Here is a 24,125-nt window from a genome sequence, read left to right on the forward strand (position 1 = left end):
GTGTTGTCTCTGTATATTTATTCTTTAATTCTTCTAGGTCTTTGTTAATTGATTCTTGCATTTTCTCCTTGTTTTCAGGATTTTTGATCATCTTTATTATCATTATTCTGAATTATTTTCCAGGTAGTTTGCCTATTTCCTCTTCATTTGTTTGGACTTCTGTGTTCCTAGTGTGTTCCTGCATTTGTGCAGTATTTCTCTGTCTTTTCATTATTTTTTTTTAAGTTATTGTGTTTGAGGTCCCCTTTTCCCAGGCTTCAAGGAAAGTTGAATTCTTTTCTTGAAGAATGTTGAATTCTTTCTTCTTTTTGGTTTCTGCCCTCCTAAGGTTGGTCCAGTGGTTTGTGTAAGCTTTGTATAGGGTGAGATTTGTGCTGAGTTTTTGTTTGTTTGTTTGTTTGTTTTTCCTCTGATGGGCAAGGCTGAGTGACGTGGTAGTCCTGTCTGCTGATGATTGGATTTGTATGTTTGTTTTGTTTGCTGTTTAGATGAGGTGTCCTGCACAGGGTGCTACTAGTGGTTGGGTGATGCTGGGTCTTGTATTCAAGCAGTTTCCTTTCTGTGAGTTCTCACTATTTGATACTCCCTAGGGTTAGTTCTCTGGTAGTCTAGTGTCTTGGTGTCAGTGCTCCCTCTCCAAAGGCTCAGGGTTTGATCTATTGTATCCAGTCTAGTATTTTTCACATGTTGTCTCTTGAGCATAGACTAAGGAATCCAGAGAGCTGGATTCATATTCCAAGACTTCCACTTACTAGTACAATCTTGGGCAAATTGCTTAACCTCTCTGTGCCTTGGGTTTTTATCAGATTCTTTCCAAATAAGTGATTATGCAACTTCCAAATGCTTTCATTCAATCACTGGACAGCTCTTCTGGGTGGGAATTTGTTCTTTAGACTTCAGACGCAACTTCAGGGTTTTGTGGAAGAAAGCCTTCACTTCCCCAGGGGCTCCCATCTCCATTGTCAAATACTTGTTAATTTAGTAACTAAAAGGAGTACGTCAAGGCTGTATATTGTCACCCTGTTTATTTAACTTCTATGCAGAGTACATCATGAGAAACCCTGGGCTGGAAGAAACACAAGCTGGAAACAAGATTGCCGGGAGAAATATCAGTAACCTCAGATATGCAGATGACACCACTCTTATGGCAGAAAGTGAAGAAGAACTAAAGAGCCTCTTGATGAAAGTGAAAAAGGAGAGTCAAAAAGTTGGCTTAAAGCTCAACGTTCAGAAAACTAAGATCATGGCATCTGGTCCCATCACTTCATGGGAAACAGATGGGGAAACAGTGGAAACAGTGTCAGAATTTATTTTTTTGGGCTCCAAAATCACTGCAGATAGTGATTGCAGCCATGAAATTAAAAGACACTTACTCCTTGGAAGGAAAGTTATGACCAACCTAGATAGCATATTAAAAAGCAGAGACATTATTTTGCCAACAAAGGTGCATCTAGTCAAGGCTATGGTTTTTCCAGTGGTCAAGTATAGATGTGAGAGTTGGACGGTGAAGAAAGCTGAGCACCGAAGAATTGATGCTTTTGAACTGTGGTGTTGGAGAAGACTCTTGAGAGTCCCTTGGACTGCAAGGAGATCCAACCAGTCCATCCTAAAGGAGATCAGTCCTGGTTGTTCCTTGGAAGGACTGATGTTGAAGCTGAAACTCCAATACTTTGGCTACCTCATGTGAAGGGTTGACTCATTGGAAAAGACCGTAATGCTGGGAAGGATTGGGGGCAGGAGGAGAAGGGGACGACAGAGGATGAGATGGTTGGATGGCATCACTGTCTCAATGGATATGGGTTTGGGTAAACTCCGGGAGTTGGTGATGGACAGGGAGGCCTGGCATGCTGCAATTCATGGGGTCGCAAAGAGTCAGGCACGACTGAGTGACTGAACTGAACTGAACTGAATTCACTGATGAAGCTTTTAACCACTTTTGGAACACATTAACAGTAATCTTTGAAAAGTTGTCTAATGTGAACCAGCAATAGGAAAGTATTGTCCAACTGACATTGATTGGTGTACTATAATTTTAGTTTGGCTACACATCCACAATTTGTTCCAACTTATTGACCAAACAGCTAGTCAGCTCAGACAAACAATTAATAACCTAGCTTTTAAAAATCAAATAGTTTTATTTGCCTGGATTGAGCAGTTGTTTAAATAACTAATCTAGTCAAAACTGTCAATGGAGCATGAGTCTTTCAATTTCATTCTTTACTTGCCCTTTCCAAGATCTCTTTTCCCTGAAAGTGCTTTATATTCAATTCAGTTCAATAAATAATTATGTAACAATGGCAAAAGTTCTGCTGCTGCTAGTGCTAGGGATACATAAAAATATAAGCCTGTCAACGTCCTTGCCTCGGGTAGCTTATAGCTTAGAGGGTGATACAGATGAGGAAAGGCTATACCAAAGGACAAAGGAAAGCTACTTTGGCAGACTACACAGATGATTATAATAATTCTCATCCTGTACCACTCCCCTTTACAATGTGACTTTGCCAATTCTCCCATTGGAAGTAACATCAGTTTCTCAATCACTTGAATCTGGATTTATCTAGACTTCTTTTAGCCCTTGGAATATTTGCAAACAATACTACAAGCAGAGAATTGAATGTGCCTCCTTGATAGCTCAGTTGGTAAAGAATCTGCCTGCAATGCAGGGGACCCTGGTTCAATTCCTGGGTTGGGACGATCCCCTGAAGAATGGAAAGGCTACCCACTCCAGTATTCTGGCCTGGAGAAGTCCATGGGGTCATAAAGAGTTGGACAGGACTGAGTGACTTTCACTTTGGGTTTCCCTTGTGGCTCAGCTGGTAAAGAATCCGCCTGCAATGCAGGAGACTTGGGTTCAATCCCTGGGTTGGGAAGATCCCCTGGAGAAGGGAAAGGCTACCCACTCCAGTATTCTGGCCTAGAGAATTCCATGGACTATATATAGTCCGTGGGGTCACAAAGAGTCGGACATGACTGAGTGACTTTCACTTTCACTTTCATATTCATACCTCATACTCACACCTCTCCTAGCTGTTCTTTCAACTTTGAAACCTCTGTGTCAATGACCCCAAGCTAGTCTACTGGAGAAGCCACATAGAAAAGAATCAAGGATGTGACAGCCAGCCAAACACTAGACAGGTGAATAAGGTCCTTAGACCATTCAGCCCCATATGAGCTGTCAGATGATTTGCATTAGCGACCCCAGGCAAGACAAAAACAAAATCAACAGCAACAACAACAACAAAATAGTACTACCCAACCTAGTCCAGCCCAAACTGCTGATTCACAAGATAATAAGCAAACAAATGATTATCATTTTACACATGAGCATCTCAGATGCAAAAAACGTTTTTGACAAAATTCAGCACACATTTGTGATAAAAATTCTCCAGAATGTGGGCATAGAGCGAACATACCTCAACATAATAAAGGCTATATATGACAAACTTACAGCTAACATCATACTCAATGGTGAAACGCTGAATTCATTTCCTCTAAGATCAGGAACAAGACAAGGATGTTCAGTCTCACCACTTTTATCCAACATAGTTTTGGAGATCTTAGCTACAGCAATCAGAGAAGAAAAAGAAGTAAAGGGAATCCAAATTGAAAAAGAAGTTAAACTGTCATTATTTGCAAATGACATGATACTATATATAGAAGAACCTAAAGATGCTACTACCAAAATACAACTAGAACTCATCAGTGAATTTGGTAAAGTTGCAAGTTACAAAATCAATACACAGAAACCTGATGCATTTCTAAACACTAACAACAAAAGATCAGAAAGAGAAATTCAAGAAATAATTCCATTTACCATTGCATCAAAAAGAATAAAATACTGAGGAATAAACCCATGTAAGGAGAAAAACACCTGTAGTGTGAAAACTATAAGATGCTGGTGAAAGAAATAGAAGACACAAATAGATGGAAAGATATCATGTTTGTGGACTGAAAGAATCAATGTTGTCAAAATGACTTTATTACCCAAGGTAATTTACAGATTGAACACAATCCCTATCAAATTACCAATGGCATTTAGAACAAACAAAAAAATCTCAAAATTCTTATTAAAACATAAAAGACCCTAAATAGTCAGGCAATCTTGAGAAAGAAAAACAGAGCTGGAGGAATCAGGTTTCCTGACTTCAAACTTGATAACAAGGCTACAGTCATTAAAACAGTATGGTACTGGCACAAAAAATAGAAATATGATCAATGGAACAGGATTGAAAACCCAGAAATAACCCATGCACTTATGGTCAATTAATTTATGACAAAGAAGACGAAACTACACAATGTTGGAAAGACAGTCTCTTCAACAAATAGTGCTGAGAAAACTGGATAGCTACATGTAAAAAAAAAAAAAAAGAAATTTGATCCTTCTTTAACACCATACACAAAAACAAGCTCAAAATGGATTAAGGGCCTAAATGTGAGACTGGACACTATAAAATTCCTAGAGGAAAGCATAGGCAGAACACACTTTGACATAAATTGCAGCAATATCTTTTTCAAGCAGTCTCCCAGCCAATGGAAATAAAAACAAAAACAAACAAATGGGACCTACTTAAACTCAAAAGTTTTTGCACAGCAAAGGAAACAATAAACAAAACAAAAAGAAAATCCACAGACTGGGAGAAAATATTTGCAAATGATGTGACCAACAACAGATTATTGTTGTTCAGTAGCTCAGTCATGTCTGACTATTTGCAACCCATGGACTGCAGCATGCCAGGCCTCACTGTCCCTCACCATCTCCCGGGGTTTGTCCAAGTTCATGTCCATTGAATCAGTGATGTCATCCAGCCATCTCATACTCTGTTGCCCCCTTTTCCTCCTTCCCTCAATCTTGCCCAGCATCGGGGTCTTTTCCAATGAGTTGGCTCTTCTCATCATGTGGCCAAAGTATTGGGGCTTCAACTTCATCATCAGTACAGTCAATGAATATTCAAGGTTGATTTCTTTAGGATTGATTGGTTTGATCTCCTTGCTGCCCAAGGGACTCTCGAGAGTCTTCTCTAGCACCACAGTTCAAAAGTATCAATTCTTCAATGTTCAGCCCTCTTTAGGGTCCAACTTTCACATCCATACATGACTACTGGTAAAACCATAGCCTTGACAATACAGACCTTTGTCGGCAATGTGATGTCTCTGCTTAATACACTGTCTAGGTTTGTCATAGCTTTTCTTCCAAGAAGCAAAGGTGTTTGAATTTCATGGCTGCAGTCACCATCCAAAGTGATACGGGGTTCCAAGAAAGTAAAGACTGTCACTGTTTCCATTTTTTCCCCATCTACTTGCTCTGAAGTGATGGGAACAGATGCCATGATCTTAGTTTACTGAATGCAGAGTTTTAGTAGGTGTTGGGTAGGGCTAGGTTTTGGCACTCAGGAGTAGAAGGAGAGTCCCAAGATGGCAGCTATCAGCAGGAGTGTTCATGCTGTAGAATGTTCCCGAACATGACAGCTAGCAGTCTCCATGATCTTAAAACTCTACATTCAAAAAACTGAGATCATAGAGACTGGTAGCAGTCATATTTGGGAACATTCTACAGCATGAACACTCCTGCTGGTCGCTGCCATCTTAGGACCCTCTTTCCACTCATGACTGCCAAAACCTGGCCCTACCCAACAGCCTATAGTTGTCAGTGATGGGAAGCCTCAAGCCAAGTAACTAACCAGGTGGGGACATAGCACCACCCTCCCCCATCAACAGATAGGCTGCCTAAAGTCTTCCACTGACACCTCTAGACATGCTCCTAGACATGGTGCTGCCCACCAGAAGACCAAGACTCAGCTCCACCCACCAATAGGCAGGCACCAACCCTGGCCCTCCAGGCAGCTTGCACTACCCCCTAGACCAGTCTCATCATTCAGAGAGCAGACACTAAACTCAAGAAAATCACGGTACTGCAGCCTGAATGGGCAGAAGACCTCAACAGACCTTTCTCCAAAGAAAACATAAAGAGGATCAAGAGGCATATGAAAAGATGTTCAACATTGCTAATTATTAGAGAAATACAAATCAAAACTACAATGAGATATCACCTCACACCAACCAGAATGGTTATCATCAAAAAATCCACAAACAATAAATTCTGGAGCGGCTGTGGAAGGAAGAGAACCCTCCTACACTGTTGGTGGAAATGTAAATTTGTACAGCTACTATGGAGAACAGTATGAAGTGTAGTGAAGTGAAGTGAAAGACACTCAGTTGTGTCTGACTGTGACCCCCATGGACTATATAGTCCATGGAATTCTCTGAGCCAGAATAGTGGAGTGGGTAGATGTTCCCTTCTCCAGGGGATCTTCCCCACCCAGGGATCGAACCCAGGTCTCCCTCATTGCAGGAGGATTCTTTACCAGCTGAGCCACATCCCACCACTGCCACACCCTGAGGGAGAACAGTATGGAGGTTCCTTAAAAAACTAAAAATAGAGCTACCACGTTACCCTACAATACCACCTCTGGGCATATATCTAAAGAAAAACATGATCCAAAAGGATACATGCACCTCAGTGTTCATTGCAGTACTGTTTACAATAGCTAAGATGTGAAAGCCACCTAAATGCCCATCAACTGAGGAATGGATAAAGAAGATGCCGTACATATATATGATGGAATATTAACCAGCCATTAAAAAGAATGAAATAATGTCACGTGCAGCAACATGGATGGACCTAGAGATTGTCATACTGAGTTAAGTAAGTCAGACAGAGAAGGAGGAATATTCTATGATATCTCTTATATGTGGAATCTAAAAAGAAATGATACAAATGAACTTACTTGCAAAACAGAAAGAGATTCAGTCTCAGAGAAAGAACTTCCGGTTGTCAAGAGTCTGGGGGAAAATTGGGAGGAAAGGATAGCTAGGGAGTTTAGGATGGATGGGTACACACTGCTCTATCTAAAATGGATAATTAACAAGGACCTACTGTATGGCACATGGAACTCTGCTCAATGTTATATAGCAGCCTGGAGGAGAGAAGAATCTGGGGCAGAATGGATATATGTATATGTATGGCTGAGAAACCTTTATGCAGGTCAGGAAGCAACAGTTAGAACTGGACATAGACAGACTTTTGGACTCTGTGGGAGAAGGCGAGGGTGGGATGATTTGAGAGAATAGCTTTGAAACATGTATATTACCATAAGTGAAATAGATCACCAGTCCAGGTTCAATGCATGAGACAGGGCGCTCAGGGCCAGTGCACTGGGACCACTGTGAGGGATGGGATGGGGAGGGAGGTGGGAGGGGGATTCAGGATGGGGAACATGTGTACACTCATGGCTGATTCATGTCAATGTATGGTAAAAACCACTACAAGATTGTAAAGTAATTAGCCTCCAATTAAAATAAATTAATTAATTAAAAAGAAAAAAAGAACTGGACATGGTTCCAAATAGGAAAAGGAGAACGTCAAGGCTGTATATTGTCACCCTGATTATTTAACTTATATGCAGAGTACATCATGAGAAATGCTGGGCTGGAAGAAGCACAAGCTGGAATCAAGATTGCTGGGACAAATATCAATCACCTCAGATATGCAGATGACACCACCCTTATGGCAGAAAGTGAAGAAGAACTAAAGAGCCTCCTGATGAAAGTGAAAGAGGAGAGTGAAAAAGCTGGCTTAAAGCTCAACGTTCAGAAAACTAAGATCATGGCATCTGGTCCCATCACTTCATGGGAAATAGATGGGGAAACAGTGGAAACAGTGTCAGACTTTATTTTTGGGGCTCCAAAATCACTGCTGATGGTGATTGCAGCCATGAAATTGAAAGACGCTTACTCCTTGGAAGGAAGGTTATGACCAACCTAGATAGCATATTAAAAAGCAGAGACATTACTTTGCCAACAAAGGTCCATCTAGTCAAGGCTATGGTTATTCCAGTGGTCAAGTATCGATGTGAGAGTTGGATGGTGAAGAAAGCTGAGCACCGAAGAATTGATGCTTTTGAACTGTGGTGTTGGAGAAGACTCTTGAGAGTCCCTTGGACTGCAAGGAGATCCAACCAGTCCATCCTAAAGGAGATCAGTCCTGGTTGTTCCTTGGAAGGACTGATGTTGAAGCTGAAACTCCAATACTTTGGCCACCTCATGTGAAGAGTTGACTCATTGGAATAGACTGTAATGCTGGGAAGGATTGGGGGCAGGAGGAGAAGGGGACGACAGAGGATGAGATGGTTGGATGGCATCACTAACTCGATGGACATGGGTTTGGGTAAACTCCGGGAGTTGGTGATAGACAGGGAGGCCTGGCGTGCTGCGATTCATGGGGTCGCAAAGAGTCAGACACGACTGAGCGACTGAACTGAAATGAACTGAACTGATGGTTGAATTCCTTTGCCGTTCACCTGAAACTATTACAACACTGTTAGTTAATTGGCTATACCTCAGAACAAAATAATGAGTTTTTTTTTAATGTTTGTTATTTTAAACCACTAGGTTTGGTGTGGTTTGTTCTGCAGTAAAAATACAGCTTCCAAATTCAGACCGAGGGTGAAGGGATAGACAAGGGTCAAAAAGAAAAGACTTCTTACAACCTATACACTAAAAAAAAAGAAAATAAACAGCAGAATATAGGCAGCAAAGGAACTTACATTCTGAAAGAGAGAAAGCCCTCATTACAACAACAGCAGATTTTGATTACTGCCATCATTCTAGGAGGATTTATTCTAGGAGAACATGTTAATCATCCTCTAAAATGGCCCCTTATGATCCTTGCCCCTTACAACCCTATGCGACCCCAACAGAGTACGGACAGGCCAAGTTATTGGAGCTTCTACCTTTTGGTTTCTTGGATCATCATTCTGATAGAAAGCAGCCACAATGCCATGAAGAGACTCAAGAAGTCTCACAGAGAGGCTCATGTACAGAGGAACTGGGGCCTCCAACCCACAACCAGCGCCAAATGGCCAATCATGTGAGGGAGTTACCTTGTAAGTGGATCCTCCAAACTCAGTCCACCTCTTAAATGCTTGTAGCCACAACCAACATCTGACTGCAACCTCATTGAAAATCCCTTAGCTAAAACCTCCCAGGTAAGCCACAGAAACCTTGACCGATAGAAACCATGGGAAATAGTAAACAAGTGTCAAATTACTACTACAAGCCACTACGTTATGAGGTGATTTTTTTTAGGCAGTCATAGTAAGTAATACAAAGAACCTGGCCATTGCACTGGCAAATCCTGAGGCAAGGGAGTATATACAGCGATGACTCCCCTGTTCATCATAACCCTGTCTCAATTTTCCAGAAAATGTGATCATAGATCACTCTCTAGTAAATCTTCCAGGAAAGCTGGTATTCCTACTAATTCAACAAATAGATACTAGTTTAACGAATTCAAACGATTTTAATAACCAAGTCTAAAACAGTGTCTTTTGTTCACTTATGAATAATTCAGAAAGTGTCAAGTAAGTAGTTGGAGGAAAACATTATGAAGTAGAGAAGTTCTGGGACTTACATCTTCAGTAATACTGTCATGTCATTATAAGTTATTTCTGTTCTTTCTTACTGCTTAAAAGCTCTAATATCTTAGAAGTAGTGTATATTGGTAGAGTCTCTAAGGAAAATAAAATTCTTATAACAATGATAATCACTTCGTGATACAATGAAACATTTTTCCCTGGAGTTTTTGAAAAATCAAACAGGTTAATATCTATCTGAGAAAGGAGAAGTTCTTTCTGAGAGCAGGGAATATAGTGGGGACCTTTCAAGGTTAGCCTCTGTCCAATACCTTTCCATAGGTTTTCCTGGCATATGTTTCGTAACCCTCAAATTTATCATCTTGTCAAGACAGTAAAGGGCAAAGCATAGGCCACGGAGAACCATAGAGTTATATCCTATGTCTGCCTTTGCAACTTTGTCTTAGCTCTGCCATTATACCAGATGATAGGATCTAGGTTATTGACCCTACACCTTAGTTTCTCAGCTGTAAGCAGTATAATGAAGAAATGCTCTTACTGGGCATTATTATGTAATCATAAAATGATAAGTGCACACTTAAATATTTTATTTTAATCTGACATGTATAAATATCCACTCAATGGTCAATCTTTTGATTTAAAACAAAGCTTTTTCTTTGAGAATTTATTTAAAGTGAAAGTGAAAGTGAAAGTGAAAATTTAAGCACAACTGCAAAGGAACGGTTAGTAAAAATTTTTTCCAATACTTTATTATTTTTCCCCAATTCTTTATAATGGAATCATTCACACCTAATTTAGGTAAAAAAAAATTGTTTTCAACTTGCCTTATTAAGTCTTTCCATCCACTTTAGTTTTCATAGAAATAATAATTCTATTTCCATATTCATATTTCATTGGTTTATGTAGTCATTAAAATAACTATATAACTATATAACATGGTCAACTAGCATAAACATGTTTAGAAACTATACAACTGTAAACACACAACTAAACTATCAGGAGCAGAAATATGTGAGTATACTAGAAAGTAGCCCACTAGTCATGAGTACTGAAAATGAAGTAAGTACCAGTCTGCACAGTTTACAGAAGTGATGAAGGATATCAGTTACTGCATTAGGGCATTTGAAGGTAGATCTACTGAGAGAGTTTCCACCATATCTAGTGTGGTCCTATAAGTCAGAAAACTCTGAGTTTGCATGTCCCCTCTGCCTCTTGCTTGGACGTGAATTTGAGCAAACTCCAGGAGATAGAGAGTGGGCTTCCCTGGTGGCTCAGACAGTAAAGAATCTGCCTGCAATGCGGGAGATATGGGTTCCATCCCTGGATTGGGAAAATCCCCTGGAGGAGGGCATGACAACCCACACCAGTATTCTTGCGTGGAGAATCCCCATGGACAGAGAAGCCTGGTGGGCTAGGGTCCATGGGATCACAAAGAGTCGGACATAACTGAGTGACTAAGCACCAGGAGATAGTGGAGGACAGAAGATCCTGGCAGGCTACAGTCTACTGGGACACAGAGTTGGACATGACTTAGCGACTGAACAATGGTCTGCCTCTTGATAGCAGTGTGACTTTGGTCAGATGCAATATCTCTGAATTTCAGTGGTCTTACTAATATAGCCAGGATAACAATAATATCTGGGAACATTATTTAGAACTCATGCCTTGGCGTTAGAGCACCCTGGGTTCCAATCTATGTATTCCACTTACCAAGTGTATGACCTTGCAAGTTATTTAATATCTAAACTTCAATTTTCTTATTTATAAAAATGACACTAAGAACTGTGCCTACCCTGTAGAGTTGCTTTGAGGATTTAATGAGAAAACATACACAAAGCAGTAAACTCAGCAATTGGTAATTTGTAGACACTAATAAATATTAGTTGCTATTGCTTTTGCTAGAACTGGGAAAATTAAATTAGACTGGATTTAAAGTGCCTCATCAAGTTTCTAGCCCATAGTAGCCACTCAATAATTGGTGGTTATTAATATTAAACTGATATTAATAAGTGTTAATTTGATAATAATTGAGGAGTATTAGTATCATTCTTTTCATGGATGATATATTATAGCTTAGACACAAATTAATCCTTAGAAATAACCTCTATGTTTGGAATACCAATTAAAATCGCTATTTTATACTTGCAAGCTAGCTAGACAATTCATTTTATCACAGAGAAAAAAGTCACTATGTCTTAGCAATTGAAAGACACGCTCCATCCTGAAAGTCATTCATGACAATACTTAGCCCAGAAAGAACTTTAAGGCCAGGAGTGTATTGCAATGCCCTTAACAGAAAAAACTCAGAGATTGTTTGCTTTAAATTATTTTAAAAAATATTTTGGGACTCTATGTATAAATCTAATACATTTCACTCTACATTATACCATCATCATCTACAACAGAATTTAGAGTGCCTATCTATTGCTATTATTAGCTTATTTGCAAAGAGTAATTACTACTCTAATGTTTTCTAAAATAGCCAGTCCTATCAAATAGCTAATAAGCATTTTGTTAAACTGCTTTTGAAAACATTAATATAAAACAGCTCTCCACATCTCTTGTGCTTAAGGTATTTACAGTAACTCCACAAGTACTCACCCACCTGCATTCACACATCACCGCACAAAACACAGAAAGGAAAAGGAATGTCTCATCCGAATACCTCAAGGGGGTTAATAGAGCCTTTTTAGGGGTCCAGCGTATTTAAACAATGGCATTTCCTTGCCCTCAACTTTCAACAATAACCCCCAAAATGGAAAAGGAATCTAAACTGCTTCTGTAATTTTCTGGCCAGAGCTGAGAATGCTCATCCACACACAAACTATTCACCTTGCAGCTCTCTGCTGAGTATAAGATTGATCCATCTGTGCCACTTGTCTTATTATTTCTCATAAATTGCTTACTTTCAAATTAGCCCAATAGACACTGTACCTAAAACCATTAGACACTGAAATTAAAATATGTAACTAAGGTCTACCTTCCCCACTTCTGTTTCCACTAGAAAGCACTCCCAGCATTGGTGAAATTGTTGCTTTTAAGTTTGCTTTCTGAAGAAGGATTTGGTGACTTCTGACCCTCGAGGCTTGTTCTTTGACCCATCACTTTTCTCCACCATCTGGCATGTTTACTTGATGCAAGTGCCTTGGGTCAGAGGGCAGAGCAGACATGTGGAGGGACAGCTTTGTCATAAAAGCAATAAAGAATGAGTAGGCACTTCAGAATATAACACTGTGCATTCTGTTCAGCTGCTGAGCAGAATGAGGTAAGGTTCGTCATATGGCTAAAAACAAAATAAATAAAAAGTCGGTTAGCACATAGTCCAGAAGATAGATAAAATGTGCAAGATGCCAGAGTTCAAAATCTGAGTGCTGCTTCCTTTTCCATTTCTGAGAGTTACTTTTTATGCTTTACTGGGCACATTACTAAACAATATGCTACACAAGACACAAGGGGGAAAGTGGTTTATAGGCTAAATTAACCAGATTGATTATTCAGGAAGAGTGTTGATAGTCCAATAATCCCCAAGCAACAAAATTAGAGACAGATAGAACAGAGTAAGGAACTAAATATCAGGTAATCAATTTTTTTCATATCCAGGGCCCATGTTATAATGAGATAATAATGATGATTTTATTTTTGATAAGTTGAAGCTTTTTTGAAAAGAACAACTCAGAAGTGAATATTGGCATCACCTGTGCACAACCACTTTAGACTCCAAGACAAAGAGCTCTGTACAGTAATCCCTACCCCCCTTATTTAGGCATTTATCCTAAAAATTAGGACATGTCAATGAAGTTTGTAAAAATTTTTAGCACAAAAGTCCTTTAGTAAAAACCTGAAGCTGCATTTAGAAATAACTACCTCTGGCTCCCTTTACCCAACTTCCCTGGATTCTGAGGAACTTTCCAAAGTCCATTTCTTCTCTCTAGTTCATAAAGATTATAAATGATCTTTGATTGATTCACATTGCTTTCCTGTTGCTGAAGACATTTTATTCTCCGTGACTCTAGAATGCACAGAAAGAAAAGAGATGAAACACTCCTGCTTCTGCTCAAGCATTGGTGTTAGTCTCACTTCGACTTTCTGTTGCTGACCTCTGCACAGTTCAGGAGAAAAACAATGTCCTGACATGAAAACTCAAAAAAGATTTGTCTTTATTATTATTGGAAAGGGGGGAAATTGCTATGAGTCAAGAGATAAAAATGATTAAAGGGAAGAGTTAGTCTGCAAAAGAAAATGAAAATGGAATTTCCTCTCAGAAAAAAAATAATAAAACAAAGAAAAAAGATTAAAAGAAGCCTCCCTCTTCCAGTCTGATGGTCAGGGGATAGTTCTTCACATTGCGAATACATTTTGATCCTAGAAACTCTGCATCTTTAGTCTTTGCCAAGTTGGTAAAAGGGATGCCCCTTGTGGAAGATTTTCTCATATGGATCTTTTCCCCCCAAAATTCATATCTATCAAGACTTCCATCCCCTGCAACATTTCTCTTGAAAAATTCATGACACACAGCACAGCCATTCTCTTTCCAATTTCAGACTTTCTGTAAAGAGCAGCTATTTGCCCAAGTTTGTCCTTGCCAGTTTCAGAATTGATCACAATATAGAAAATTTATAGATGGACATGGAGATCATACTAATGTGTCTATTTACAAGCAGAGAAGGGATTCCTAGACTTGCTTTGAGGAAAATGCCTTCTAGTGAAGTCTTCCTCATTCATATTTAATAGCTTATGCAAGAAAGAGTGAAATGAGCAGGGGCTGTGAAAACAGAGGACACGAGAATGAGCACCTGCACTTACTAGAGGGGTGAGCCTGGGCAAACTACTCATTCACTTTGAGCCCCAGTTTCCTTTCTGTAAATGCAAAGATAATCATTTCCACCTTTCAGAATAATCATGAAGATGAACTGAGATAATGTGGGTCAAAACACCCAGCACAGTGTACTCAACAAATGTTGCTTTCAGTTTCTATTAGCTTTATAAAATAATCTGTACCTGTTTCAAATGATGACTAAAGTCAATTTTGTCCCTCGAGAAAATGCCCTTTTCCTTAAAAGACAACCATAAGCCAAACACACTTTGTTCTATAAAGTGTCTTTTGGTCTAATTCCCTAATGGGACAGACTTTTGTTTTTTTCCCTTCAAATTCCTTACCTTTTATGCAGTCTCTCTGTTGCTCTTAGAGCAGATGCACTACCAATATTTCCCCTAAGTCATGTGTAATTCTTTCTATATATTACTATTCCTTGGGTAGTAACCATGTTGCTTTCAAGGTTGAGAATGAAAGAAGACAGACATAGAGGGGATTAATGGGGATGGTGGTGCAGAAAGAGATGACCTCTAGTTGGATGAAGTAGGATCTTTAGTGGAAAAATAAAACACAGTAGTGAAATTCTGAAGGGTGAGAACATGACCACAGGCTGTATGATTCTGTATTAAGAAACCAATATTTTAAAACCTGAACTATAAACAGGGAAAAGTGAGAGATAAAAAAATCATTTCTCTTTAAGAAACCATAGCATCCTCATGCGAACTTGTAAACCTTTACTCTACTCCTGAAATCTGTATGAGGGCTCTATTTCTTGGTTCAAGTCATCCTTCTGTGTCATTCAGTGATTTCCTTCACAATGGCCCATACTCACAGGATATCTGAGTATCTGATTCTATACTCACCAGCTCGGGTCCCACTACAATCATCAGAGCTGTTTCCTGGAAGGAACATGGACTTCAGACTTGGTATGGAATGCCAGTTTTTCTTCTTGCCAGCTGTGTGACCTTTCATAAGTTGTATAACCTCTCTAAGCCTCAGTGTCCAAATCATAAAATGGCGAAAACATTTTCTGTATTACAGTGTTTTGTGAGGATGAGATAAAGTAATATAAGCTACGTTCAGTTCTAGGTCCATGGGGACTGGGTTAAGGGTTGATTGGAATGATAAGCACTCCATGTACCCCAAAACACCTCTCCTTTCTAAATTTTAGCTCACTGAACTAAAACCAAACTTCTGCATCTTGATTTTCCCTCCCTACTTTTCCAAAAACTTTTTTCTCAGTACTTTTACACATATGAACTCATTTAAGACTAGAAAAAAAAAATGAGGGAGGAAAAGTTATGTCCTGAATTACAACTGAAGTTTCTGAGGCATGGAGTGGTGAAGTAACTGGCCCATTGCTGTTCTTCAGTCACTCGGTCATGTCCGACTCTTTACGACCCCATGGACTGCAGCACACCAAGCTGCCTTGTCCTTCACCATTTCCCAGAACTTGCTCAAACTCATGTCCACTGAGTCGGTGATGCCATGCAACCATCTCACCCTCTGTCATCCCCTTCTCCTCCTGCCATCAATCTTTCCCAGCATCAAGGCCTTTTCTAATGAGTCAGTTCTCTACATCAGGTGGCCAAAGTATTGGAGCTTCAGCATCAGTCCTTCCAGTGAATATTCAGGGTTGATTTCCTTTAGGATTGACTGATTTGATATCCTTGCTGTCCAAGGGATTCTCAAAAGTCTTCTCCAACACCACAGCTCAAAAGCATCAATTCTTTGGTGCTCAGCCTTCTTTATGGTCCAACTCTCACATCCATACATGACTACTGGAAAAACCATAGCTTTGAGTAGATGGACATTTGTTGGCAAAGTAACATCTCTGCTTTTTAATATGCTGTCTAGGTTTGTCATAGCTTTTCTTCCACAGAGCAAGCGTCTTTTAATTTCATGGTTGCAGTCAACATCTGCAGTGATTTTGGATCACCTGCCCAAGGTTTCACATAAACAAAGACATTGACGATTAGAAAAGTATCTGAGTCTAAGAGTTTTGCAAGGTCAATATATAATCCTCGAGAATTTCCCAGAGGTCCAGTGGTTAAGAATCCACCTTAAAATGCAGGGGACATGAGTTCAATTCCTGGTCGGGGAACTAAGATCCCACATGTGTACGCATGTTCTAAGTTGCTTTAGTCATGTCCAACTCTTTGCAATCCTGTGGTCTATAGCCCTCTGTCCAGGGATTCTCCAAGCAAGAATACTGGAGTGGGCTGCCATGCCCCTCTTCAGGGGATCTTCCTGACACAGGGATAAAACCCATGTCCCTTACAACTCTTGCACTGGAGGCGGATTCTTTACCTCTAATGCCACCTGAGATCCCACATGCTGAGGAGCAATTAAGCCCCACCTCCCTTCCCCATGCACCTAAAGGAAATCAACCCAGAATATTCATTGGAAGGACTGATGCTGAAGCTGAAGCTCCAATACTTTGGCCACCTGATGCAAAGAGCCAAATCATTGGAAAAGACCCTGATGCTGGGAAAGATTGAAGGCAGGAGGAGAAGGGGATGACAGAGGCAAGATGATTGGATGGCATCACCAACTGAATGGACATGAGTTTGAGCAAGCTCCAGGGGATGGTGAAGGACAGGGAAGCCTGGTATGCTGCAGTCCACGGAGTCACAAAGAGTCGGACACAACTGAATGACTGAACACACCCCACAGCAACTAGAGAGTCCAGCATTGCAATGAAAGATCCAGCGTGTGGCAACTAAGACCTAACACAGTGAAATAAATGAATAAATAAAAAATTTTTTAATCCTTCCTTCTATGCCTAAGTGCATAACAAATTCAGAGATAAACATCAGTCAGAACGATAGTTTCCTGACAAACAGCTAAACAGAAGGTAACTCAAATACAAAGAAACAGGCTGTTTTAATCATCCCTGAATTGAATTTACTTCCCTTGCCTATAATAAGTTCTTGGTTGTACTCACACACAGAGATAGAACCTGCACTTCCAAGGAACAGCTAAAAAGCATGTTCTTTCCATTTGGTAGATCCCAAACAAAGAGTCAAGAAGAAAGGGCTAAGGCCACGATGACCAGCTTAAACCTCCTTACAAACAGATGTCAATCTCCTTATCATGCAGAGAAGAGAATCATGAGACAGAAAGTGATCAGAAGTAAGAATCTCTCCATGTGAGAGGACACATGTGCATGGGGAATAAGTGTACCCCTCTTCAACATAGCTGATTCCAAAATCTGGGCTCCTATCACTCTACAAAAGAGAATAAAAAGTAAAAAAAAGTGAGTCGCTCAGTCATGTCCAACTCTTTGCGACCCCATGGACTGTAGCCTACCACACTCCTCCATCCATGGGATTCTCCAGACAAGAGTACTGGAGTGGTTGCCATTTCCTTCTCCAGGGGATCTTCCCGACCCAGGGATCGAACCCAGGTCTCCCGCATTGTAGGCAGAAGCTTTACCATTTGAGCCACTAGGAATAAAAACTACTAGGTATAAAATAAGTAAGCAAACAAAGATATAATGTTTAGTACAGGGAACATAACCTATATTTTATAATAATTTTCAAGAGAGTATAATCTATAATGAATCACTATGCTGTAAAACCTAAAACTAATATAACATTGAAAATCAACTACACCTCAGTTTAAAAGATTAAAATTATGATGTTAAAAAATTCAGTTTCTAGACAAAAAAGAGAAGCAGAATAATTCAGTGCACCTTATAGAATCTGATCTCATTTTTACCTTAATCCTAACTCTACCACAAGCTCTTGGGCATATTCCTTAATATTGAATGCTGTGATTTCCTCACTTACACATAATAGTGTCACATATCTAGGGTTGTTCTGAGGTTTAAATATATATTACATGGTACATAACAATCATCCAATAAATGTACGTGATTAGTAATATTAATATTACCTCACTGAAAAAAGAATATTCAGTGTGAGATTAGAATAGAATTTGTGAGATTAGAATCAGTGGTTACAAACCCTCTCTTTGTACATAGATTCATTACTCAATATAAGTTTTAAGAGAAAAGAAAAATATTAATAAATTAATCTTATAACCAGTGCTTTCTCAATGTGGTGACATAAGACACACAGTTTTAAAAATTATGTCTAAGGATTTTGAGATTTTTTAAATTTTTCTTTATGTTTTTATGTTTCTAAATTTTCTACAATGAATAAAAATTATTTTGAAAGCTAACAAAGGAAAGAAAATGAAATATGAGTTAGCCAGTGGTCAATAAATACCTATTGATCATCTACTCAATGTCAGGCACTATATTAATGATATTCAGTTCAATAGGACTCTCTTCCTGGAACTATTATAAATAGTTATGGGAAAGCCATCTTTACAATAACATAAAAATGAGAGGCTATTGACGTTCTATTCATAATTAGAAAGAATATCTCTTTTCTCTCATTTTTTAGGTTTCGTTACTCATGAATATAGGCACACCTGACATTTTCAATTTTTTAAGGATGGATATGTATCTCAAAATGGGACTTCTCATAAATAATAAAATGCATTATCATTTATTAAGTATCTATAAGATTTAAGTCTTTGAACACAGTTCACTGACACTGTCTCTAATATTCACAACAAACCTGCACAACAGAATAACAAAGTGGGCATTATTCTTCCCTATTTGTGGAGAAGGAAACTGAGGCCCAGAGAGGTTGAGACTTGCTTAGGAGTCTTTGACTAGCAAGTGCTCCAGGTGTATTTTAAAGCATATTCCAATTTACACAAAGGTGAAGGCACCACCTATTTCACAAAGCAAGGTATACCTATAAAACCATACATACTGTTTGGTAGACCACAAGGTTTTTTAACAGCATCCCATATTTCTGTTTTGAGTCTCTTGCCGCTTGGGTAAACATTGTACTTTTCATTGGATATACTGTAAGTCATTAAAGTCAGTAAATAGCAGAAATGAATAAAACAGCAACTTAGATATTTTTAACACCTCTGAGTTAAAACCACTTTGCAGTGGGGAAGAAGAACAGATGCCCGCTTCTAAATGTGAGAGCCACCAACTGGGAATTTGCTAGTTGTAACTGCTGCCATCTGTTTTCCACTGTTCTTTTTACCTGCCTCTCTTAGATTTAGTATTTGAATTCTGGGCCATGGATTCTTAGTATAAGGAGGGGAGGACTGGGAGGGACTCCAGTTTGAAATTTTCCCAGGTGCTCTCTCCTGCATTAAATCAAAGGTAACTTCTCTGGCAAAAAATATCACGAGGGCGATTATTTAACAACTGCATTTTTATTCTTCTATGCACATTTTGTACTCCTATTTCCATGTGCATTTTTTCTATTTAATCAACTTCCTGCTTTTCCTAAGGGCATTATGGAAATGCCTCTCTGATGCCAATTAGGGCACTGCTGTGTGAATTAGTTTCTTCCCTGACTGAATAAATAATTTTTGTCAAGCCATACTTACATTCAGAACTCACTTAATCAGCACTTAACTAACATTCGGCACCAGCGTGGTGGGCTTTTCCCCTTAAATTCAACATGTTGAGGGAGTTACTATTTGTGCTAAAAGGAAGCAAATGAAATAGTCAGGTTAATAAGACTATAAAAGATAAGAGATTGTTCCAGCTCACTCTTCTGCCTTCAAGTAGAATTGGTTCTAAACCACACTAGAAAGAGAAAATTTGCCCTTTTCTTTAAGGAATATCTGTAGGGGAGTTTTCTTACCATTTGATTTCAATTCTGAATGACATATATGCACGTGCATGTAACTTCTGGCTAGCGGTCAACAAAAAATAAGAATAATCATCCAATCTGTAAATGAGCTTCCTCTTTAAATCTACATGATAAAGGTGTACTTCCCATTTTCATAGATGAGGAACAAATTATGTTCCCCTTCCAACTTTCAGAGAAGTTATGGACTTCGGTCAGAGTAACATAGCTAGTCAGTGACATAAGATTTAGTGCCGACTCTGCCTAACTCTGTCTTTCACCCAAGCTAAAAAAGGAGCACGTCAGAAGGCAGAGCAATAACTTAGGAGCTTATTCTTCTTTCTTTTCATATATTGAGTTAGTCTCAAAACATATAAGAAATAGAAGGTAGAAGGATCTATCAACTTACATGCTCAACTAAATTCCCTGACGGCTTCCCTGATAGCTCAGTTGGTAATTCAGGACACCCTAGTTCGGTTCCTGGATAAGGAAGATCTGCTGAAGAAGGGATAGGCTACTCACTCCAGTATTCTGGCCTGGAGAATTCCATGGACTGCATAGTCCATGAAGTCACAAAGAGTCAGACACGACTGAGTGACTTTCACTTTCACTATTTTCACATTCAATAACACAACTCTGGTTTACTTGGAAGCTTCTTCAACAAATGTATAGTAAGTATGTCATACAGATGGCCAACAGGCCAGTAGGTAATAATCTTCAAACTTTTATCATTTTTTATATCCTTTATTTTTCTATAGGCATTTTGACACTTTTCAAAAACTGAAATATAGTTGATTTACATTGTTGTGTTTATTTCTATTGTATAGCAAAATGTTTCTGTCATACATATATGAAGAGAGAAGATTACTACCCACTTGAGATTATTTGAGGTTTACTGGAATGGGCCACCTGATTCCCAATCCAGACTAGCAAAATTTATGTCTAATACAGAGACTCATTTAAGATACAAATATCACTGCAAACTTAGTTTGAGGCATTTTTGCCTTAAAAAAATAAAGCAAAACTATTCTTGTCTTACATTTACTTTTGGTCACTGCATGACTTCAGTGAAAACTGATATAATACTTAAAGGTTAAGCACCACAAACAAATTTGCCTCATGATGGGAGAAATGTCAGGAAAAGGAATTAATTAAAAGAGAAAACGATGTCCCTCAGTAACCAAAGTCCTCATCTGCAGTTAAATCAAGATCTTACCTTTCTAAAATGTCAAATTTATCTCTTTTGACTCACTCTATTTTTTTTAAAGAAAGATTATTACCTCAACACAAATTAATAACAAAACTTCTGTGAGAAATGATTTTGGCTTTTTAAGTAAAGAAGAGGGTTTCTATCATAAGCTGAATATTACAAGGACTAGTTGGATTCATCTCTTTGCACACATGTATTTATATATATATATATATATATATATATAAACAAAAGTTATACTCCAAAAGCTTGTGTGTATGAACAGAAACCAAATAACAAACATGCTTTTTGTTTTTTTTTATTTTAGTTTTGCAACATCTTTCAAAGGGAAAAAAATGTAAGTTCAAATTCAGTCAGCATTTTTGGTTTTAAAATAACTGGCTATATGTCATTAAGCTCATGGTTTTTTAAAACAAAATTATTTTGACTCTAAGGTGGAAAAAATATAGTAAAGCTTTTCAGTCAACAAAGAGAATATATTCCAAGGATACAGACTCTATTGTCAAAAATAATTCAGCAGAGAAAGATATAATGAAATCCTAAGAACTGCTAAGGGATTCCCTTCCTATCAAACAGGGTATTCCACTAACCAAGGCCCCACCTACTCCAGGTGTCTGGTCTCCTTTCTGTCCATCATGAATACTCAGCTTCCTGGGGCATTTCTCCCTATTCTCTACTCCCAAGGTAATTCTGTTAAGGGAAAGCCTTTATCCAGTCTCCTAGACCCTATTTCATTGAGAAAAGGTTGTCAAAGGTCAAAACCTAGCCAAAGTCTCCCTTAAGATTCTACAACAATCATTTCAATATACATCAAACAGATACCACATGTAGGGGGGAAAACAACATTAGTTGATAAAAGCAAATCATAGGACATGTTACTCCCTATAGAGTGCACGTTGTTGGAAATTTTGTGACCTAAATCAAAAACGCCTCTACCTCATCCACCAAAATGCCAACTGGAATCCAGAGGCCCAAGATGAATACATCAGAAGCAGTTGAATTTCTATGATGTTTTATATAGTGGTCAGAAAAAACGTAGAAAGGCTCTTGATAAATTCCTCCTGAACCTAAAGAAAAATTAATTTCCAAACCCTGCAACTGAAATAACTGTAGGAAAAGGGATGGCATAGAGCTTTCTTAAATGGTTTTTCTCCATCCAAAGGGGAACTAAAGTGAACTTTATTTGTAATAAAAGATAGTCAAGCAATAAAAACAAAGGCAGTAAATATAGGGTCTCCAGATATACCATTTGGGGCCCAAGAAATGCTATCTTTGGCATAAATATTATAGGTCTGTCATTTCTTACCTTGGCAGCAAGGTTTTCTGTAGGTGGCAGGAGGTTGTTCTTGCTCACTGATTTGGAAGGTCTCTGCTTTAATCTTTTCAAGGTAGAAGATTCTTATATAACCCCAAAAGGCTTTAATAAATTGATAGAGATGTTTTTATAAAACACAGAAAATCAGTATTTAACAGAATAATTTAAGTCTGAGAAAATACTATATCAGTGTAACATGACATTCTTTTTTGCAAGGCATCTCCTTGACTTTCCAATTATGTTGTAGCTGTTGGGGTTGGGCATTGGGAAAAGAGGTTGTTTGTTCTACCTCGCATGGTTCTTTTTCCAGAAGCAGGCAAGATAAACTCGGCAGTCTCACTTCAGCCACATTCCCATTATGAATAAATCTCTAAAATGGGAATTTTAAGACTTAAGGCAAGTTGGTGGGAAGATACTGAAGAAGCCCTAGTTTCATGCCTCATGTAATTCCTTATAGTCTTAAATTTATTTGCCATTCAAGTGACTGCTTCTTTTCCAAGAGCAAGTATGGAACTTACTCCCTAGTAAGACTCAATTGAGACTCTTTCTTTTCCTCTTTTCACATATTTAATTATTTATTCATTCACCAACTACTGACCTGATGCTGGGAAGGACTGAAGGCAGGAGGAGATGGGGACGACAGAGGATGACATGGCTGGATGGCATCATCGAATCGATGGACATGGGTTTGGGTGGACTCTGGGAGTTGGTGATGGACAGGGAGGCCTGGTGTGCTGCAGTTCGTGGGGCCGCAAGGAGTCGGACACAACTGAGCAAGTGAACTGAACTGAACTGGCCTTATCCAATTCTATGGTGAGCTGTGGAGCTGTAATGGCCCATCAGAGTTAACCCAATTAAGGCAAGAGGACAAAGATTTTATACTTCCACTGGAGTAGATACTGGGTGCAGGTTGTTCACAAAGATGGGATGTGATTGTGGTAAAGATTACACTCGTTAGCTGAAGGCATTTCACAAAGAGGGACTCACTTGAGACCTGTCAGTCAGCAACATTTCTAACAGCTCGGGAATGAGTGCCTTGATCCTAAAGGGAGAGCTGGGAAGTTCATTATAGCATCCATATTGTAAGTTACCTAAGTTTTTCGCTAGTTAATAAGCTCATATAATATAGCACTATTCAGATCAAGGGAAAATCACTTTCAATTACAGAGAACATGCTGAAATATTCTCTTATTTTAACATATTCTCATCTAAGGTAGAAATAAGAATTTTCAAACTTAAAGACTTTTCAAAATTTGATGTGTGTTGGGAGGGGGGTGTATATACACACTCACATGTGTATATTGCATATTGTGAATCCTACAATCTGAATTATACTTATTTCCCTGATGAATTTCTTTTTAGATATAGCATGTGCAAATTTCAGCCCAATGTGAGTAAAATTCTTACAAATTCAGCCTTACTGAAGACTATTTCAATAAAATCAGTTTCCTCATTACAGAAAAAGTACAAGTACTTGGCCTGAAATTAGAGAAAGAAGAATCTTTCCTCCCTAGTTAGTAGGAGAAAACTTCTTAGAGAAAGTCACATTTTAGCAGTGTGGAAAGTGGCACTTGTGGAGGTATAGAAGTTCTTAACATAGATGTAAAATGAGTGAATTTCAAAACTTCTGAAGATGGATGATAATCAGGCACATGGGAGAGTGTCAGTTTGCCTCAGTGGC

At 38.7% G+C, this 24,125-nt stretch overlaps 2 long non-coding RNA genes across 2 annotated transcripts; one reads left to right on the forward strand and one right to left on the reverse strand.

Annotated features, from left to right (window-relative positions):
* Positions 1-213: 213 nt before the first annotated feature.
* On the reverse strand, positions 214-20,476 carry LOC145509496 (uncharacterized). Its single transcript, XR_014056116.1, has 3 exons — positions 20,329-20,476; positions 19,675-19,772; positions 214-1,082 (listed from the first exon to the last, which is right to left on the reverse strand). It is a non-coding gene; the product is annotated as an uncharacterized LOC145509496 (long non-coding RNA).
* A 73-nt stretch (positions 20,477-20,549) lies between these two features.
* On the forward strand, positions 20,550-23,908 carry LOC145534731 (uncharacterized). The gene is made up of 2 exons (XR_014077501.1): positions 20,550-20,626; positions 21,437-23,908. It is a non-coding gene; the product is annotated as an uncharacterized LOC145534731 (long non-coding RNA).
* Positions 23,909-24,125: the final 217 nt, after the last annotated feature.

Source organism: Giraffa tippelskirchi, chromosome 1, assembly GCF_054371585.1.
Source record: "Giraffa tippelskirchi isolate mGirTip1 chromosome 1, T2T-mGirTip1v1.2.pri, whole genome shotgun sequence".
In the NCBI taxonomy this organism is placed as follows: domain Eukaryota; kingdom Metazoa; phylum Chordata; class Mammalia; order Artiodactyla; family Giraffidae; genus Giraffa; species Giraffa tippelskirchi.